The sequence below is a fragment of the Eptatretus burgeri genome, chromosome 18 (genome assembly GCF_056783735.1).
Source record: "Eptatretus burgeri isolate ZD-2024b chromosome 18, Ebu_testis_v1, whole genome shotgun sequence".
NCBI lineage: Eukaryota > Metazoa > Chordata > Myxini > Myxiniformes > Myxinidae > Eptatretus > Eptatretus burgeri.
This window is the reverse complement of record NC_140978.1, coordinates 8,532,001-8,546,262: the sequence shown is the minus strand read 5'-3', so window position 1 is coordinate 8,546,262 and position 14,262 is coordinate 8,532,001. Positions and strand designations below refer to the sequence as shown.

At 45.4% G+C, this 14,262-nt stretch overlaps 1 protein-coding gene across 4 annotated transcripts in view; it reads left to right on the top strand.

Annotated features, from left to right (window-relative positions):
- The first annotated feature begins 6,553 nt into the window (after positions 1–6,553).
- The window catches only part of LOC147008545 (ligand of Numb protein X 2-like), a 75,313-nt gene continuing 67,604 nt past the window's right edge, over positions 6,554–14,262 (top strand). For 3 of the 4 annotated variants that reach the window (XM_085863968.1, XM_085863966.1, XM_085863964.1), the window contains exon 1: positions 6,794–6,856. The gene's annotated coding sequence lies outside the window, so the exon portion shown is untranslated. Of the gene's footprint in view, positions 6,857–14,262 lie in introns of all 4 variants that reach the window. The other variant, XM_085863965.1, reaches the window with a different exon arrangement.

Below are 14,262 nucleotides of genomic sequence, written 5' to 3'. Positions count from 1 at the left end.
GTCGTGTCCATGCTGTGTTCCACCATCGTGTCTGTGGTCGGGTTGTGCCATGTCCATACCGTTTCCATGCTGTGTTGTGTCCGTGCCATGTCCCACTGTCGAGGTGGGTGGTGATGAGGTGAGATCGGTCACAGGAAGGCCAACACAGGTGTTTGATTGACCGCTCAAATTGTCCGTGTGCATGTGCTGGTAGCTGGGTCGAGATTTTGTTGCAGTTCCGATCAACGGCTGATTCGTCCGCTTAATCGTGGGGATGGCATCCTCTCACTCATGGTGGGCAACCACAAGATCTAGCCATCTGTGTTGTTTTACAATAGTTCTCTATAACACGTTCAGAGCACAAAAGCGAACATTTTTAGGCCCGATCCACACGCGTGTATTTCGGAGAAACCCTGTCCAATTTCCAGGAAACTTAAGAATCACCAAGGATTCATCAAATGGGCATACTTGTGGAAAATCAAAAATTATTCGCCGTTTTAGTTAAATCCTACCGCGATGTAACCCATGTCCAGTACGGATCTGGTGGTCTACTTATGGGTGTGATGTTACGGATAATCTGAGGAAGAAGAAAAAGATTTTGACAAAAAAATCGCAAATCGGAAAAAAGGACATATCGTTGTGGGCCAGGGTTCGGCGGCGATAAACGACCACTTGGTGGAGCAGTGGAGTCGTCTCCCACCGAACTCCCGGAATTTAGGTCGTGACTCTCGGACAACTCCAAAGGTCACGGGTCCCTTAGAGGACCGTGGTCGCCAATATTTCGACGGCGTGAGGTAGGGTCCACTTGTCTAATTCCAATTTACCTAAGTACCCACGCTGTCTAACTACCGGAGAAACCACACCCTCGTTTGAGCGGAGCCTCGATCCGAAGTGACGGAGGCTCCGCCCACGCCCTCAGTCAAAAACACGTGGGCAATGGCGACCGGGTTGAGTGCGGGTCGGTATCGCTGTTGTAGATGTAAAAAAAAAACATAACTAAAAAATAACTAGTAGCGCACACACAAAATTCCCATTAGACAGAAGGACTGGACCCTGACTATAAGTATAAACACATACTTATCGAAATAACTGAGCTGCAGGGACCGCTGTCTGTCTGTGTGCAATGGCTTCCAGATTCGTAACAATATCATATCTATTTTGTTCGGCCTCAAGGGATGGATTAGCATGGAGGTGGTCTGAGTGTTTGGGTTCCCTTTAACGTTCGCCAACGATTGATGGCAGATGGGACACCCATTTAACATCCATCTGAGTGAAGGCACACAAACTGATGAATCACCGAACCCTACCTGTGAAACATCAGGATGATAGTTTACAGCTGGGTCGGGATTCAAACCCAGGATCGACAGCTTAGAGGCGAGTGTGCATACCTGCAGGCCATCCTGTTAGTCTGCCAAGTGACTGCTTCAGCAGCACTGCCACTCTGTAGTCAGTCACCTGTATGGTACATTCTTGATTATGATGCTGATGATACATATATAATTATATTGTTGCTAAGATAAATGCCAACACCGACCCAAACTCCCTTCCTTCCTATATTACGCACATTTTGTGGAGAAAAAATAAAACAAAACATGTCCTGATACATTCAACATTCACTACCCCCATGCCAAATAAATTAATAACAAATCATCCAGCGCGCGACCATCGCCAGGGCGCCGATGCCGCCTTGCAGGACATGGAGTCGGAATTGGGAGGGAGCGGTGTACAAGAAATGATTGATTAATTGATTAATTACCTAATTAAAATAAATAAATTATAATCAAAAAGATGCTTGGTTCTACAAAACTGCAATATAGACATAAACAGAGACATTTTGAAGGATATTAGCATAAGAAGAAAACCACAAAGCTTTTGGTTGTGGCTCTCATCAGGTTAAATTCACACAAAGTGAGTGAGGTCAAGAAGAAGAACAGTCTATCCTGATTGGACGTTCTCAACTGATACGTCATCACCTCCCAACGGTCGAGGTGGGAGGAGCCTGTTCAGTGTTCGGCTCGCCAATTGGAGGTTGCACAGTCTGAGGCAGAGCCGTCATGGCCGTTGTTGAATCCTCTTCATCAACATCTGTGATTGTGAGATGATGAGTTCGTGTTTCTCTTCTTCTTTGCACAAATAAGCAAAGCGAGTGGACAAACTCTTTTTGCCAACATAACACGGGGTCCATGGAATAGATAATTGTCGCTTCTCACCTGATTTAACAGGTTACATTTGTTATGCACGTCTGTTGTTTGTGTCCTTTGTGACATCCTTAAAAACGGTAAGTTACCTGTTTGGAATGATTTTCAATTTTGTTTGACTGCCGGATAGGCAGACGGAGTGAAGCAATTACTAAACCACACTTTTCTCTTTGCATGCTTGGGGTAAACAAGAATGACTGAATTGTGGTCGCGACCTGTGGCAGAAATATATATATATATTTTTTTTGCCTCCTCTGTCCACTCAACTGCCTCATCCTTGCTGTTGAAGGGAGAAATACTATATTCATCTCCCTGAGGGTCTTCATGCTTTTGTTCAGTATCAATATTACAAGTCTGAGTCAGGTCCCCATGGTCATGAGGTCAAAATAATTCCCCCCGACTCCCCCATCCCTATCCCCAGGGGCGGGAGCGGTAAAAGAAAGGTGTATCATGTTCAAGTATCTAAAATTAGGCAAAAATACGTGTAAAAAAATCCTCAAAAATCTTTTTTTTGGACAAAAGAATTCGAAGTACGTCCGTTTTAATGCACACGAGCCAAACCTGCACTCCGCGCGAAGTTTCTAAAGTGAGGGTTCGTTAAGACGTCAATATATCCAGTGTTCACAATGTGATTTATCGAATTTCTTTAAATACAGTGTTTATTGTTACATTTTTTGTGTCAAATTCACCTTCTGAGGTAGTCAGCATGTGCAGAAGAGGGTTTTACATTGCAGACGCTGTTTTCTTGGAGTGGCATTACATCTCTCAGTGGTGACGGTCTGTCGACGACAGACGTGATGATATCAGCGAATGACCGACGATGTCATTACACCTCTCAGCGGTGACGTCACACATCGCCATGCAAACGAATGTAAAAATTAGAAAATCGCCAAAAATTCCCGAACCTGTCTGACGACGACAGATGTAATGACGTCAGCGAATGATCGATGATGTCATTACGCCTCTCAGCGGTGACGTCACACGTCGCCATGCAAACGAATGAAAAAATTAGAAAATCGCCGAAAATTCCCAAACCTGTCCGTCTGGTGCGATCTCACATCGCCCATGCTGTACATTAGACCACAGACTACCCGCATGCCGAAAGTGGCGACAATCTGTCCGGCAGTTTCGGAGGAGATACGTCCGCAAAATATGGCTTAGCATATTAATCTATCTATCTATCCATAATTCCAGCAGTGTGTGTGTGTGTGTGTGTGTGTGTGTGTGTGTGTGTGTGTGTGTGTGTGTGTGTGTGTGTGTGTGTGTGTGTGTGTGTGTGTGTGTGTGTGTGTGTGTGTGTGTGTGTGTGTGTGTGTGTGTGTGTGTGTGTGTGTGTGTGTGACCGCTGTTTCTCGACAACCACTGGTCCGATCTAATTGAAACTTGCCAGGTATATTGCTGGGGACCTGAGTATGTGCCTTTTCAAGGTTTGATATTAATCGGACAAGTGCTTCCCAAGTTATGGCCATTTATTTACCAAACCAATGACAGGACACGTTGCTGCGTAGGTGTGGCCGATGGGGAAAGGGCACCATTTAGTTACCAATGACAGGACACGTTGCTTGGCGTTTTGCACCCACAGCATCTATCTTCTTTCTATAATTCCAGCAATCTCTGTTTGTTTGCCTTTCAAAAGGTTTGAAATTAATCGGCCAAGTGGTTCCCAAGTTATGGCCAAGTTAGAGCGCGTTTCCCATTATGGATTACAACGTACGGCCTTCCGGATAGTGATGACTTACTGTATTCTAATAATTTCTCGATTTCTTATGCGCATTTATAGATAAACACAATGCCCCAATCCAGTCCTCGTTTACGAGAGACAAGGAACGGCCTGTGTTTGTTTGAGTTTTTTTTTTTTTGCACGTACGGCCACGCGAGAGCGAAGGAACAGCCTGTGTGGTTGTTGTTTCTGCCACGCGGTTTGAAAGTTCTTTTTTTTTTGCACGTATGGCCACGCACGTACAGGCACGCACTAGTATAATAAAATTTAGGGTAGACAACTCTTCTGAAATAATTGGCAACTTCACTTTCAGCCCCACAATTTTTCCACATGAGGTCAACTCTCCACTGTATTTTCTCCTCACTACTCAGTTAAATCGACTTCCAAATGCTAACAACAAATATCGTGTTGAAATTTTAGGAGTAAAATCGCTTTCCTCTCCTATTTCCAAAAATGTAATGTTGAAGATTTACATTTCAAGTGGTGTATAAATGCAATCCGAATCGTGAGTGAAACACATTTTTACTCATTTGCGAAAGAAATACCAAAAGGTGCATGCGGACCTCTTCGTGAGGAACAAAGCTGATGGAAACCGGATGATGTTGAACAAAATTACCACAGGAACGCCTCTCGGGAGGTGCAGACTGTGTGTGCTGATGGGCTTGATTAAACCTGTCGAATAATTTTTATTCGACGTACTGTATGATTATTTTTTTGGGGGTTTTATTTCTGACGCAACAAATCTGGGTAGTGTATGACAGCAGAGGCCTACAGGCCTGAGGTAGTGTATGACAGCAGAAGCCTACAGGCCTGAGGTAGCGTATGACAGCAGAGGCCTACAGGCCTGAGGTAGCGTATGATAGCAGAGGCCTACAGGCCTGAGGTAGTGCATGACAGCAGAGGCCTACAGGCCTGAGGTAGCGTATGACAGCAGAGGCCTACAGGCCTGAGGTAGCGTATGACAGCAGAGGCCTACAGGCCTGAGGTAGCGTATGACAGCAGAGGCCTACAGGCCTGAGGTAGCGTATGACAGCAGAGGCCTACAGGCCTGAGGTAGCGTATGACAGCAGAGGCCTACAGGCCTGAGGTAGCGTATGACAGCAGAGGCCTACAGGCCTGAGGTAGCGTATGACAGCAGAGGCCTACAGGCCTGAGGTAGCGTATGACAGCAGAGGCCTACAGGCCTGAGGTAGCGTATGACAGCAGAGGCCTACAGGCCTGAGGTAGCGTATGACAGCAGAGGCCTACAGGCCTGAGGTAGCGTATGACAGCAGAGGCCTACAGGCCTGAGGTAGCGTATGACAGCAGAGGCCTACAGGCCTGAGGTAGCGTATGACAGCAGAGGCCTACAGGCCTGAGGTAGCGTATGACAGCAGAGGCCTACAGGCCTGAGGTAGCGTATGACAGCACAGGCCTACAGGCCTGAGGTAGCGTATGACAGCACAGGCCTACAGGCCTGAGGTAGCGTATGACAGCACAGGCCTACAGGCCTGAGGTAGCGTATGACAGCAGAGGCCTACAGGCCTGAGGTAGCGTATGACAGCAGAGGCCTACAGATCTGAGGTTGTGTAGGACAGCAGAGGCCTACAGGCCTGAGGTAGCGTATGACAGCAGAGGCCTACAGGCCTGAGGTAGCGTATGACAGCAGAGGCCTACAGATCTGAGGTTGTGTAGGACAGCAGAGGCCTACAGGCCTGAGGTCTTTAGCCCACCAGAAAAACCAAGATGGCGGCCATTTTTTTTGGGGGGGGTGCCGTGGTGGGTGGAGTCAAGTGACAAATGTGGGTGGAGTCCAGCAGCTGTCCGACCAATGGATGCACAGTTTAAAAATCGACCCCAACAAGAACCACCACCACCAGACCTCTTGTTGACCTTCCGCATCTTGCAGGTAAAAATGTATATTCCTCAAAAAGCAATGCTTGAACTTGGTCCTCAAGTTAAACTGTATACGTTATCCGCTGGTCCATTGGGCACGCACAACAGGATTCGAACTTGTGGTTTAACCGATTGCGAGGCCCTTTAAAAAAAAACGGTACTTCTTCCATTTCACACGCACGACGAGGCTGCCAGGTAACATTATCTGTTCGGGGCATGTCTGTGCCCGTGTACGTTCGAGCAGCAATTTGAAAACAACGCCGTTGTACATTAAGCCGAGTATCCCCACCTGCTAGCATCAACCGATGGATGTTATCCAACGAACAGTCGGCGAGTTATCGCCTGCACTCCGAATTCAGATTCCAAATAAAATTCTGCCATAACCTGTTCTCAGGGTGCCTGCGATAGCTCCCCTCCCTGGGATCTTTTTTTCCCTCGGCACTCTAAAAGGCGAGTGCACGTTACCTCCGAAGCTCGGTAGGGGGATGGCTGCCATACTAGTGACCTGTCGTCAGCTGTCGAGCTTGGGTTCGAATCTCGACCCGGCTATAATAGGTAATGGCAAACCACCCAGAGCAACCTTCGGCTGTAAGTACGGACGTTGTCGTGATTTATTGTGATGACACGGTAGTGGAACGACTACACCTGTACTAGCCGGGGGGTGGGGGGGGGGGTTCATGACGGCGACATGCCTGAGGTTTGGGAGGAATTCACACGGAAAAAGAAACTAAATAAATCGGAGCAACACAAAGGTAAAGGGGAGGAGTTTCCCACGGACGGCGTCGCGATGACGGCACGGCGGCAAAACTGGGGGGAAAATGGGCAAAAGTTTATTGGAATCCTTAAAAATTCTGATCAACCGAACGATCCGCAACACCGACGAGGTGTCTAAATTCACATGACATCGTTTTTCACGTCACCCGCCGTCATTTCCTTCACTCAAGCCATAACGTACACACAGGTGTTCAGTGACCCGAGCTGATTGGTTGCTCGTAAGCCAACGAGGGATTGGCTGTGGACAGGTAAGCCTGGTTATGTGAAACTCTGCCTTTCAGCAAGAAGGGGGCTCTTTAATGGGTTCCTGGTAAGGCCGGTTTAAAGTTTCCTCTTTATTTCTCTCTCTCTCTCTCCTTTTCTTTACCTTCGTGGCATGTTCTTATCTCATTCCCCGAGTGTTTCCCTTCTCCTTCAAGTTTCCTACAATCTGTGTACCTGTGACTCGTTGTGTTGACAATATCGCGGCTTTGGTGGTGCGGAGGGTTAAGTATTACTAACTGGTCTGATTATAATCTCCTTGTGATGCAAAGTAATACGTTTATTTCGTGTAGTTCCATTTGTGGGACCCTTTCAGGTGTTCATAGGTGCTTCTATCCGTGAAGCGGTGCCGGATTGGGTGGATGAGGGAAAGGCAGTGGACATAGTGTATTTGGACTTTAAAAAGGCATTTGATGAGGTACCACATCAGAGGTTGTTAGCTAAAGTGAGGGCTTGTGGAGTGGCTGGTCAGGTAGTGAACTGGATTGCAAACTGGCTTGGTGGTAGGAAGGAAAGACTGGCTGTGAGTGGGAGGATGTCTTGCTGGGGGGATGTAAGTAGTGGGGTACCTCAGGGATCAGTACTCGGACCATTACCATTCATTATTTACATCAACAATTTGAATAATGGGGTAAAGAGTGAGCTTTCCAAATTTGTAGATGACACAAAGCTTGGAGGTGAGGTGGATAGCAGAAGGGGTGGTGAACAGATTCAGGAAAGTATTGATACTTGTATGGATTGGGCAAAAGATTGGCAGATTGAATTTAACCTGAGCAAGTGTAAGGTGTTGGGGATGGGAAAGAACAATGAAAATAGAGATTACAGGATGCAAGGGGTAATTTTGGAGCGTGTCACACAGGAGAAGGATCTGGGGGTGGTGATGTATATGGGAGGTAAGCAGCAGCACAATGCCAGGCAGCTATAGGTAGAGCAAAGAGGTTTTTAGGTTGTATTCGGAGGGGGATCATTTATATATCAAAAGAGGTGGTGTTAACATTGTACAGGAATTTAGTGAGGGCCACATCTAGAATATTTTGTACAGTTCTGGTCACCACAATTCAGGAAGGACAAAGATGCCGAAGAGAGGGTTCAGCGCAGGGCTACTCGATTGATTCCAGGCCGAGCGAGACTCAACTATGAGGAGCGGCTGAAGGAGACGGGGCTTTAATCACTAGAAAGGAGGCGGTTACAAGGAGATATGATGGAGATGTTTAAGATAATGAAAGGTAGAGATAAAATAAGTGGAGATGAATTATTCAACAGAGTGGACAGTGATAGAACCAGGGACCATCGGCTGAGTGTAAAGAAGAAGAGGAGAGTTAAGATGGTAGTAAGGCAGGGGACTTTCACTTAGAGAGTAGTTAATGCATGCAATGGTCTCCCTGGAAAGGTAGTGGCAGCAGAAACAGTAGATAAGTTTTTAAATTAAAAGTAGATAGGTACCTGGAAGTTATGGAGATAGAGGGGTATAGGAATATTGATAGGCTATGAGTTGCCTGTGTATGAGTGGGTGATTGTGATGTCTGTGAGATTATCTCAGCAAAAGATGAATGTGTGGTCAGTGTTTGTGCATTCTTCAACCACAACTGCCTTCATGCCCCCACGAACCCCACCCTGCCCTCCTCATCCCCCAAATATATCACACACACACACACACACACACACACACACACACACACACACACACACACACACACACACACACACACACACACACACACACACACACACACACACACACACACACACACACACACACACACACACACACACACCCTCCTCCAATGGAATTGTCTCTATCCTGATTGATATATTTAATCTGGTGTTGGTGTAATATTGGCATGTTGGGCTGAATGATTTTCTGCATCAATGTCCCTTGTTGTCCCTTGTCCCTTGTTGCTCGAGATATTTTCATTGGGATTTCATGTTCCATGCATCATCACTGGTTGGATGTATGGTGAATAACACCAAATCCTTTTAATGACCAGTTGTATGGAAAAAGCTGTGTTACTACTTAATTATTACATTTGTCATTGTACTTCATTATCTCATTATTAATTACTTCCCATACCTCTCAATCAGGCATTGAATCGTATTGTGTTCTATACGTCAGTGACACATCTCAAACAAGTGGTGCCAGGCACAACAAATCCCACCCATTTAAGGCCTAAAGTTATTTTGGGGATAAAATTTAAATTTGATACATCCTTAACCTGAATGTTGATTAAAAGGAAAAGAATAAGGAATATTTTAGTCTTAGTTTGAAGTCGATTGAACCATTTTTGACGAAGTTATGAGTGAAAAACGATTTTGACATTTTCATGACCTGACCTTGACCTTTGACCCAATTGGACCCAAAAGTTAATGGGGTCGTCCGAGGTTCATTTCCCACCTGTGGATATAATTTGACAGTGTTTGAGCCGGCAGTTTTCCCGTGAAGTTGTATTTTCGTAACCATGTTTTAGTTTTAATGGAAAATTTGTAATTTTGACCGATGACAATGACCCCCAAAACTTCGGACCCTACCGATCTTCACAAATATGCATTTTTCACTATAGGAATGGGTAGGATTATAAGTGACAAATAGAATAAGGTTCACTATAGGCTTAGTTTGAAGTAAATCAGATCATTTTTTGACAAAGTTATGAGTGAAAAACAATTTTTATCTTTGCGTGACCTTGACCTTGACCTTTGATCCAATTGGACCCAAAAGTTAATGGGGTCGTCCAAGGTTCATTGCCCACCTGTGGATTAAATTTGATGGGTGTTTGCTAAAGCTGTTTTGCCGTAAAGTTGCTAACATACAGACAGACAAACAAACCGGACGATTACAATATCCCGCTCCCTCCCTCCGAGGTGGGGGGGGGGGCAGGATAACTAGAAGGGCACTCGGTGGAGCGCACACCTGCACCATGTAATGCCTGATCCACGAGAACATGTTGGGCCCAATGCATTTTCGAAATATCATGCTAAACAGTACTATATCGTTTTTTGGCCCTTTCTCTCAATGGTGAAGAATCACTTATAAAATTAAATAATTCTCGTATCCAGATCCGAATTCGGATCTTCACCAAAATCTAATCAATTCGTCCTTGCAACACGCACAACCTGTCCACCAAGTTTCGTCCGAATCCGTCCTCAGCTTTTTGAGATATCATACTATTATATCATTTTTAGTCGTATCTCTCAATGGTGAAGAATCACTTAATTATCATCCAGATCCAGATCTTCACCAAAATCTAATCAGTTCACCCTCGTCACACACCCAACCGGCCCACCAAATTTTATCCGGATCTGTCCACAACTTTTTTTGAGATATCCTGCACAGACAGACAGACAGACAGACAGACAGACAGCGAGGGTTGAAAACGTAACCTCCTTCACCTTTGGTGGCGGTAATGAAGGTAATGAAGTGAAGTTTGATTATGACATCATTAAGTCGGTGTGGTGTTCCATCATTGGGGTTGGGGGGGGGGAGGCAAAGCGAAGGGGGGTAGTGGTGCCAGTGAGACAATACTAAAGGCTCTCCATGTCCTTGTAATAATAGTTGCTCTTCATACTGAAGATGCCCAATCACTTGTGGCGGGTGAACACCTGGATGCATGGATTTGTTTATAGTGCAACAGCTGCTTTCCACACTCTGAGATAGCAAACGGTGGAACTTGGTGTCAAGGAACCTGTGAGTTCAAAAAAGACTAATTGGAAAACGTTCCTCCTCTCCACTGACCATCCCCACCCTCTTCACCCTCCACTCTCCAGCCTCCACCCTTCACCTACCCTAAAGTGGATCCACCCATCAACTTCACAATTGGGTTCCAATTTAGTGCTACATAAACACGGATTTGAAAGAAGGGAAAAAAATACTTTTGTCACTCCATCTGGGGATCGAACCCATGTCCTCTCACTTATCAAACAAGCTTGCTTCCCAGCATGCCACGGGACTCAGCAGGCTGTCCTTGTAGCGAGGAACCTACCTTGTCCTCAGATTCCATGTGAAGCGAAGTGCTGTTTAAATTACCAACAGACACGTTTCAATTTATTCTCGTGCATGCTCTGAGTTTTTGTTCATTCTGATGAAAAGACATTGAAATTTGAACTGGCTCCGTTACATAAGAAAACGAATTGCATTTGCTTGTACAAAAGTGCAACTATTAGGGGAAATGTTTTTATTTACGCTGGTTCTAGTGGGTTTTTCTTTGTCTTTCTTGTTTTTGAAATAATAATAGCGTAATAATAGCACAGGCTTTGATGGGCCCAATGGCCTCCTCCTGCGTCGAAGTTCCTTGTCAGGGAAGTCATGTTATTATATAAAGAAAAGTCAAAATAGTAAATCCCTTTGTGGGTGGTGCCTGCTTTCGACAGTGAAGGTAATAAAATACATTAAAAAAACAACATTTATCTCTATTATAATACCAAGCTTGCACACTAAAAACCCGGCTCGCCGTCACACGATCCCTATGAAATTGCTGTGGCACTTAGCGGACATGCCAACAATGTTTGGGAAGTCTTGGCGTTCCATAGTACCACTTGCATTTTGCCCAATGCGTATTTTTGTCATTTCCCCGTGTACGGTCTGTCGTCTGCTACCAGCTATGTTGTACTGCTATCCCGTGCATGTGCACGGGTATCGCTAGTTTTATTTATTTTGTTCTCATCATCACTTTCACCTTCACCTATCCACTCCCTGCATATTTCAAAAAGTTTTGGATGAGTGGTGACAAAATTTTATGGATGAGTTGGTTAGGTGAGAAGAACAAGCCAATTTGATTCTGGTTCAGGTTTGGATCGAGATCTGGTCTATCAGTGGGATACAAAACACAAACTGTTCAGCCTCAAGGAGGTACTACTGTATGTGCACTACCAAGTGCCATTCTCATTGTCTTCTGTCTCTCATTTTGTCTGTCTTCCTTTTTCTCCTTTCTTCACTTCCTCTATTCACTTCTGAGTCAACGAAATTTCCCTCTTCTCTTTTTCTCACTCTGCTGAAAGCATTGTGAACGAGCTCAAGGAGATGTCTTGTCATGTCTGTGTAATGGATCGGGGCAAATCTGTCAATCTCGCCACTGAAACTGCATGGTATAATTGAGTGTATATGCCTTCTTCAACAAATGACACACACACACACACACACACACACACACACACACACACACACACACACACACACACACACACACACACACACACACACACACACACACACACACACACACACACACACACACCATCCCTGGGTGTTATTACTACAAACGAACTACAGTTGGAAGCTGCCAGAGGCTCAGTGATGAACCGGAATAGAACCCGCGGCACAAAACCTTTAGAAAAACAAAACGTCACAGCTTGGTGCATGAATCGTGACCCCTTTACCCAAACAACAGTGCACACTTTGAGACCTGGGAGGACTCCATTCCACTTTCTGAAACCTGCATATAGAGATAACACACATACACGGAGGTGGATACTTCGACATCTGGGAGGACTCCATTCCACCTTCTGAAACACACATATGGAGATAACAATCTCCTTATGGTGTTGGCTTAGTGGTTAGGATGGCTGGCTTTGGATCTTAGGGTCCTGAGTTTGAGCCCCGTTGGCCACTGAATTAACACCAGGTGGGGTTGACTCATTGTCATCCTTCTGAGGTCGGCGAAATGAGTTCCAGTGTACTGGTATAATGGTTGTATTGGTGCTGTTCCATGCCTGCAACTGCAGTGCAGTAATATTCATCCTGATGAAGTCGCACGCATATGGATGTAAGGAAGGAAGGAAGGGAGGAAAGTACACACACACACACACACACGCACACACACCTACTGTAATATATAAATAAGAAAATTTATGTTTGTTTGTTAATTTATGCACTATGCACCTTGCAGGAACCAATGCATCCAAACTTTAAATGGCTTTCTCTTTCATCCAGAGCAACCGGCTATGTTTGTATTTTAAAAAAATTAAAATCAAATAATTGTCCTTCAGGCCCCATTTAAACCTGCGGTTGGCTTAACGGTCAAGGTGGCTGACTTAAGATCTTAGGGTCTGGAGTTTATGCCTCTTTTTCTGTTGAATTAACACCAGGTGCGGTTTGACTCAGCCTGTCATCCTTCCGAGGTTGGCAAAATGAGTACCAGTGTTCTGTTAACAGAGGGCACTGCATCAGCGGCACAGTTGCATCCCCAGAAAATGATGCAATCAGCATCCACAGGCCGCACACGAGAGCTCGGCCTTGATCGGGTCTTGTGATTATGCACTGCCTGCATTTAATTTTATTTCCAGAAGCGATCGAGTCAGATGTACAGTTGTATGTTGAGGTTGGCGTGACTTGTTGTCAACAACACAAATTTAATTGCAATATGTTTGCACGTTCGCCAGTTCTTAAAAAGATTGCTTCACACAGGTTTATTGTAACACCTCCGTGTTCAGGCCTCGAGTGAGGATGTTCTTTTTGACACTGCCTGGGATTTGCCCCGGAGTGATCAAGTAATATGTTTTGCGAAGATCGTACGTTGAGGTTTTAGTGATTTGTTGTACTGTATTTAAAATATATAATTAGTAAAAACAAGGGAAAGCGGTCCAAGTGCATTTTGCAATTCCCAATATTGGTGATTCGTACAAAACCATGAGGCCAACATTCCCCATTTGGCTTGTCAGAAATATTTAAATACATATCTCATTGAATTTCCCTGGGTACTTCTGCTCGTTTATTTACACTGAACAAAAATATAAACGCACCAAGCGATTGTTACTATTTTACCTCGAACTCATTAATACTAAATCTTCACAACAATTTGGTTATAGAATCCATGACAATTGAGCATTAAATTTCAAAGAGTTCCTTGAGAATTCTGGCGACAGTCTTTGCGCTACAACAGCCGACACAACCGAGGTGTCACTGTCAGAGTTCACACAGTCAGTAGCGGGTGTGTCCACCGTTGGCGTCGCGCAGAGCGGTGCATCTCCGGCGCATGGACATCACCAGATTATCGCCTGCGCCTGTTATGCAGCCCGACAGTCTCATCGGCAGTCCACGTGGCCGGTCGGAGTCGATCCCGGAGATGTTGCAGCCTCATGTGACGATCCTGACCGGCGGTGGTCACACGTGGTCGCCGGGCATGTGGGCGGTTCACGGTGCTTCCAGTCTCTCTGAGGCGCGTTCTCAGGCGGCTAATGGTGGAGTGGTGGAGATTGAAGTGTGCTGCAACGGCCCGTACTGACGTCCCAGCATTCAGCATGCCAATGGCACGCTCCCTCAAGATTTGTGACATCTGTGGCATGTTGACATTTGGCACCAGTCCACATTTTGGGGAGGCCTTTTATAGGGAGTGTTTGTGTCCTGGTCACGCTCACTGACCATCACTCTGTCAAGCCCCATGGTGCTCATGGGGAGGATTACTCAACGTGTGAGTCCACACACTCAGAGTGGTCAATTTCAATGGGAACATCTGTCTTGAGAAAAAC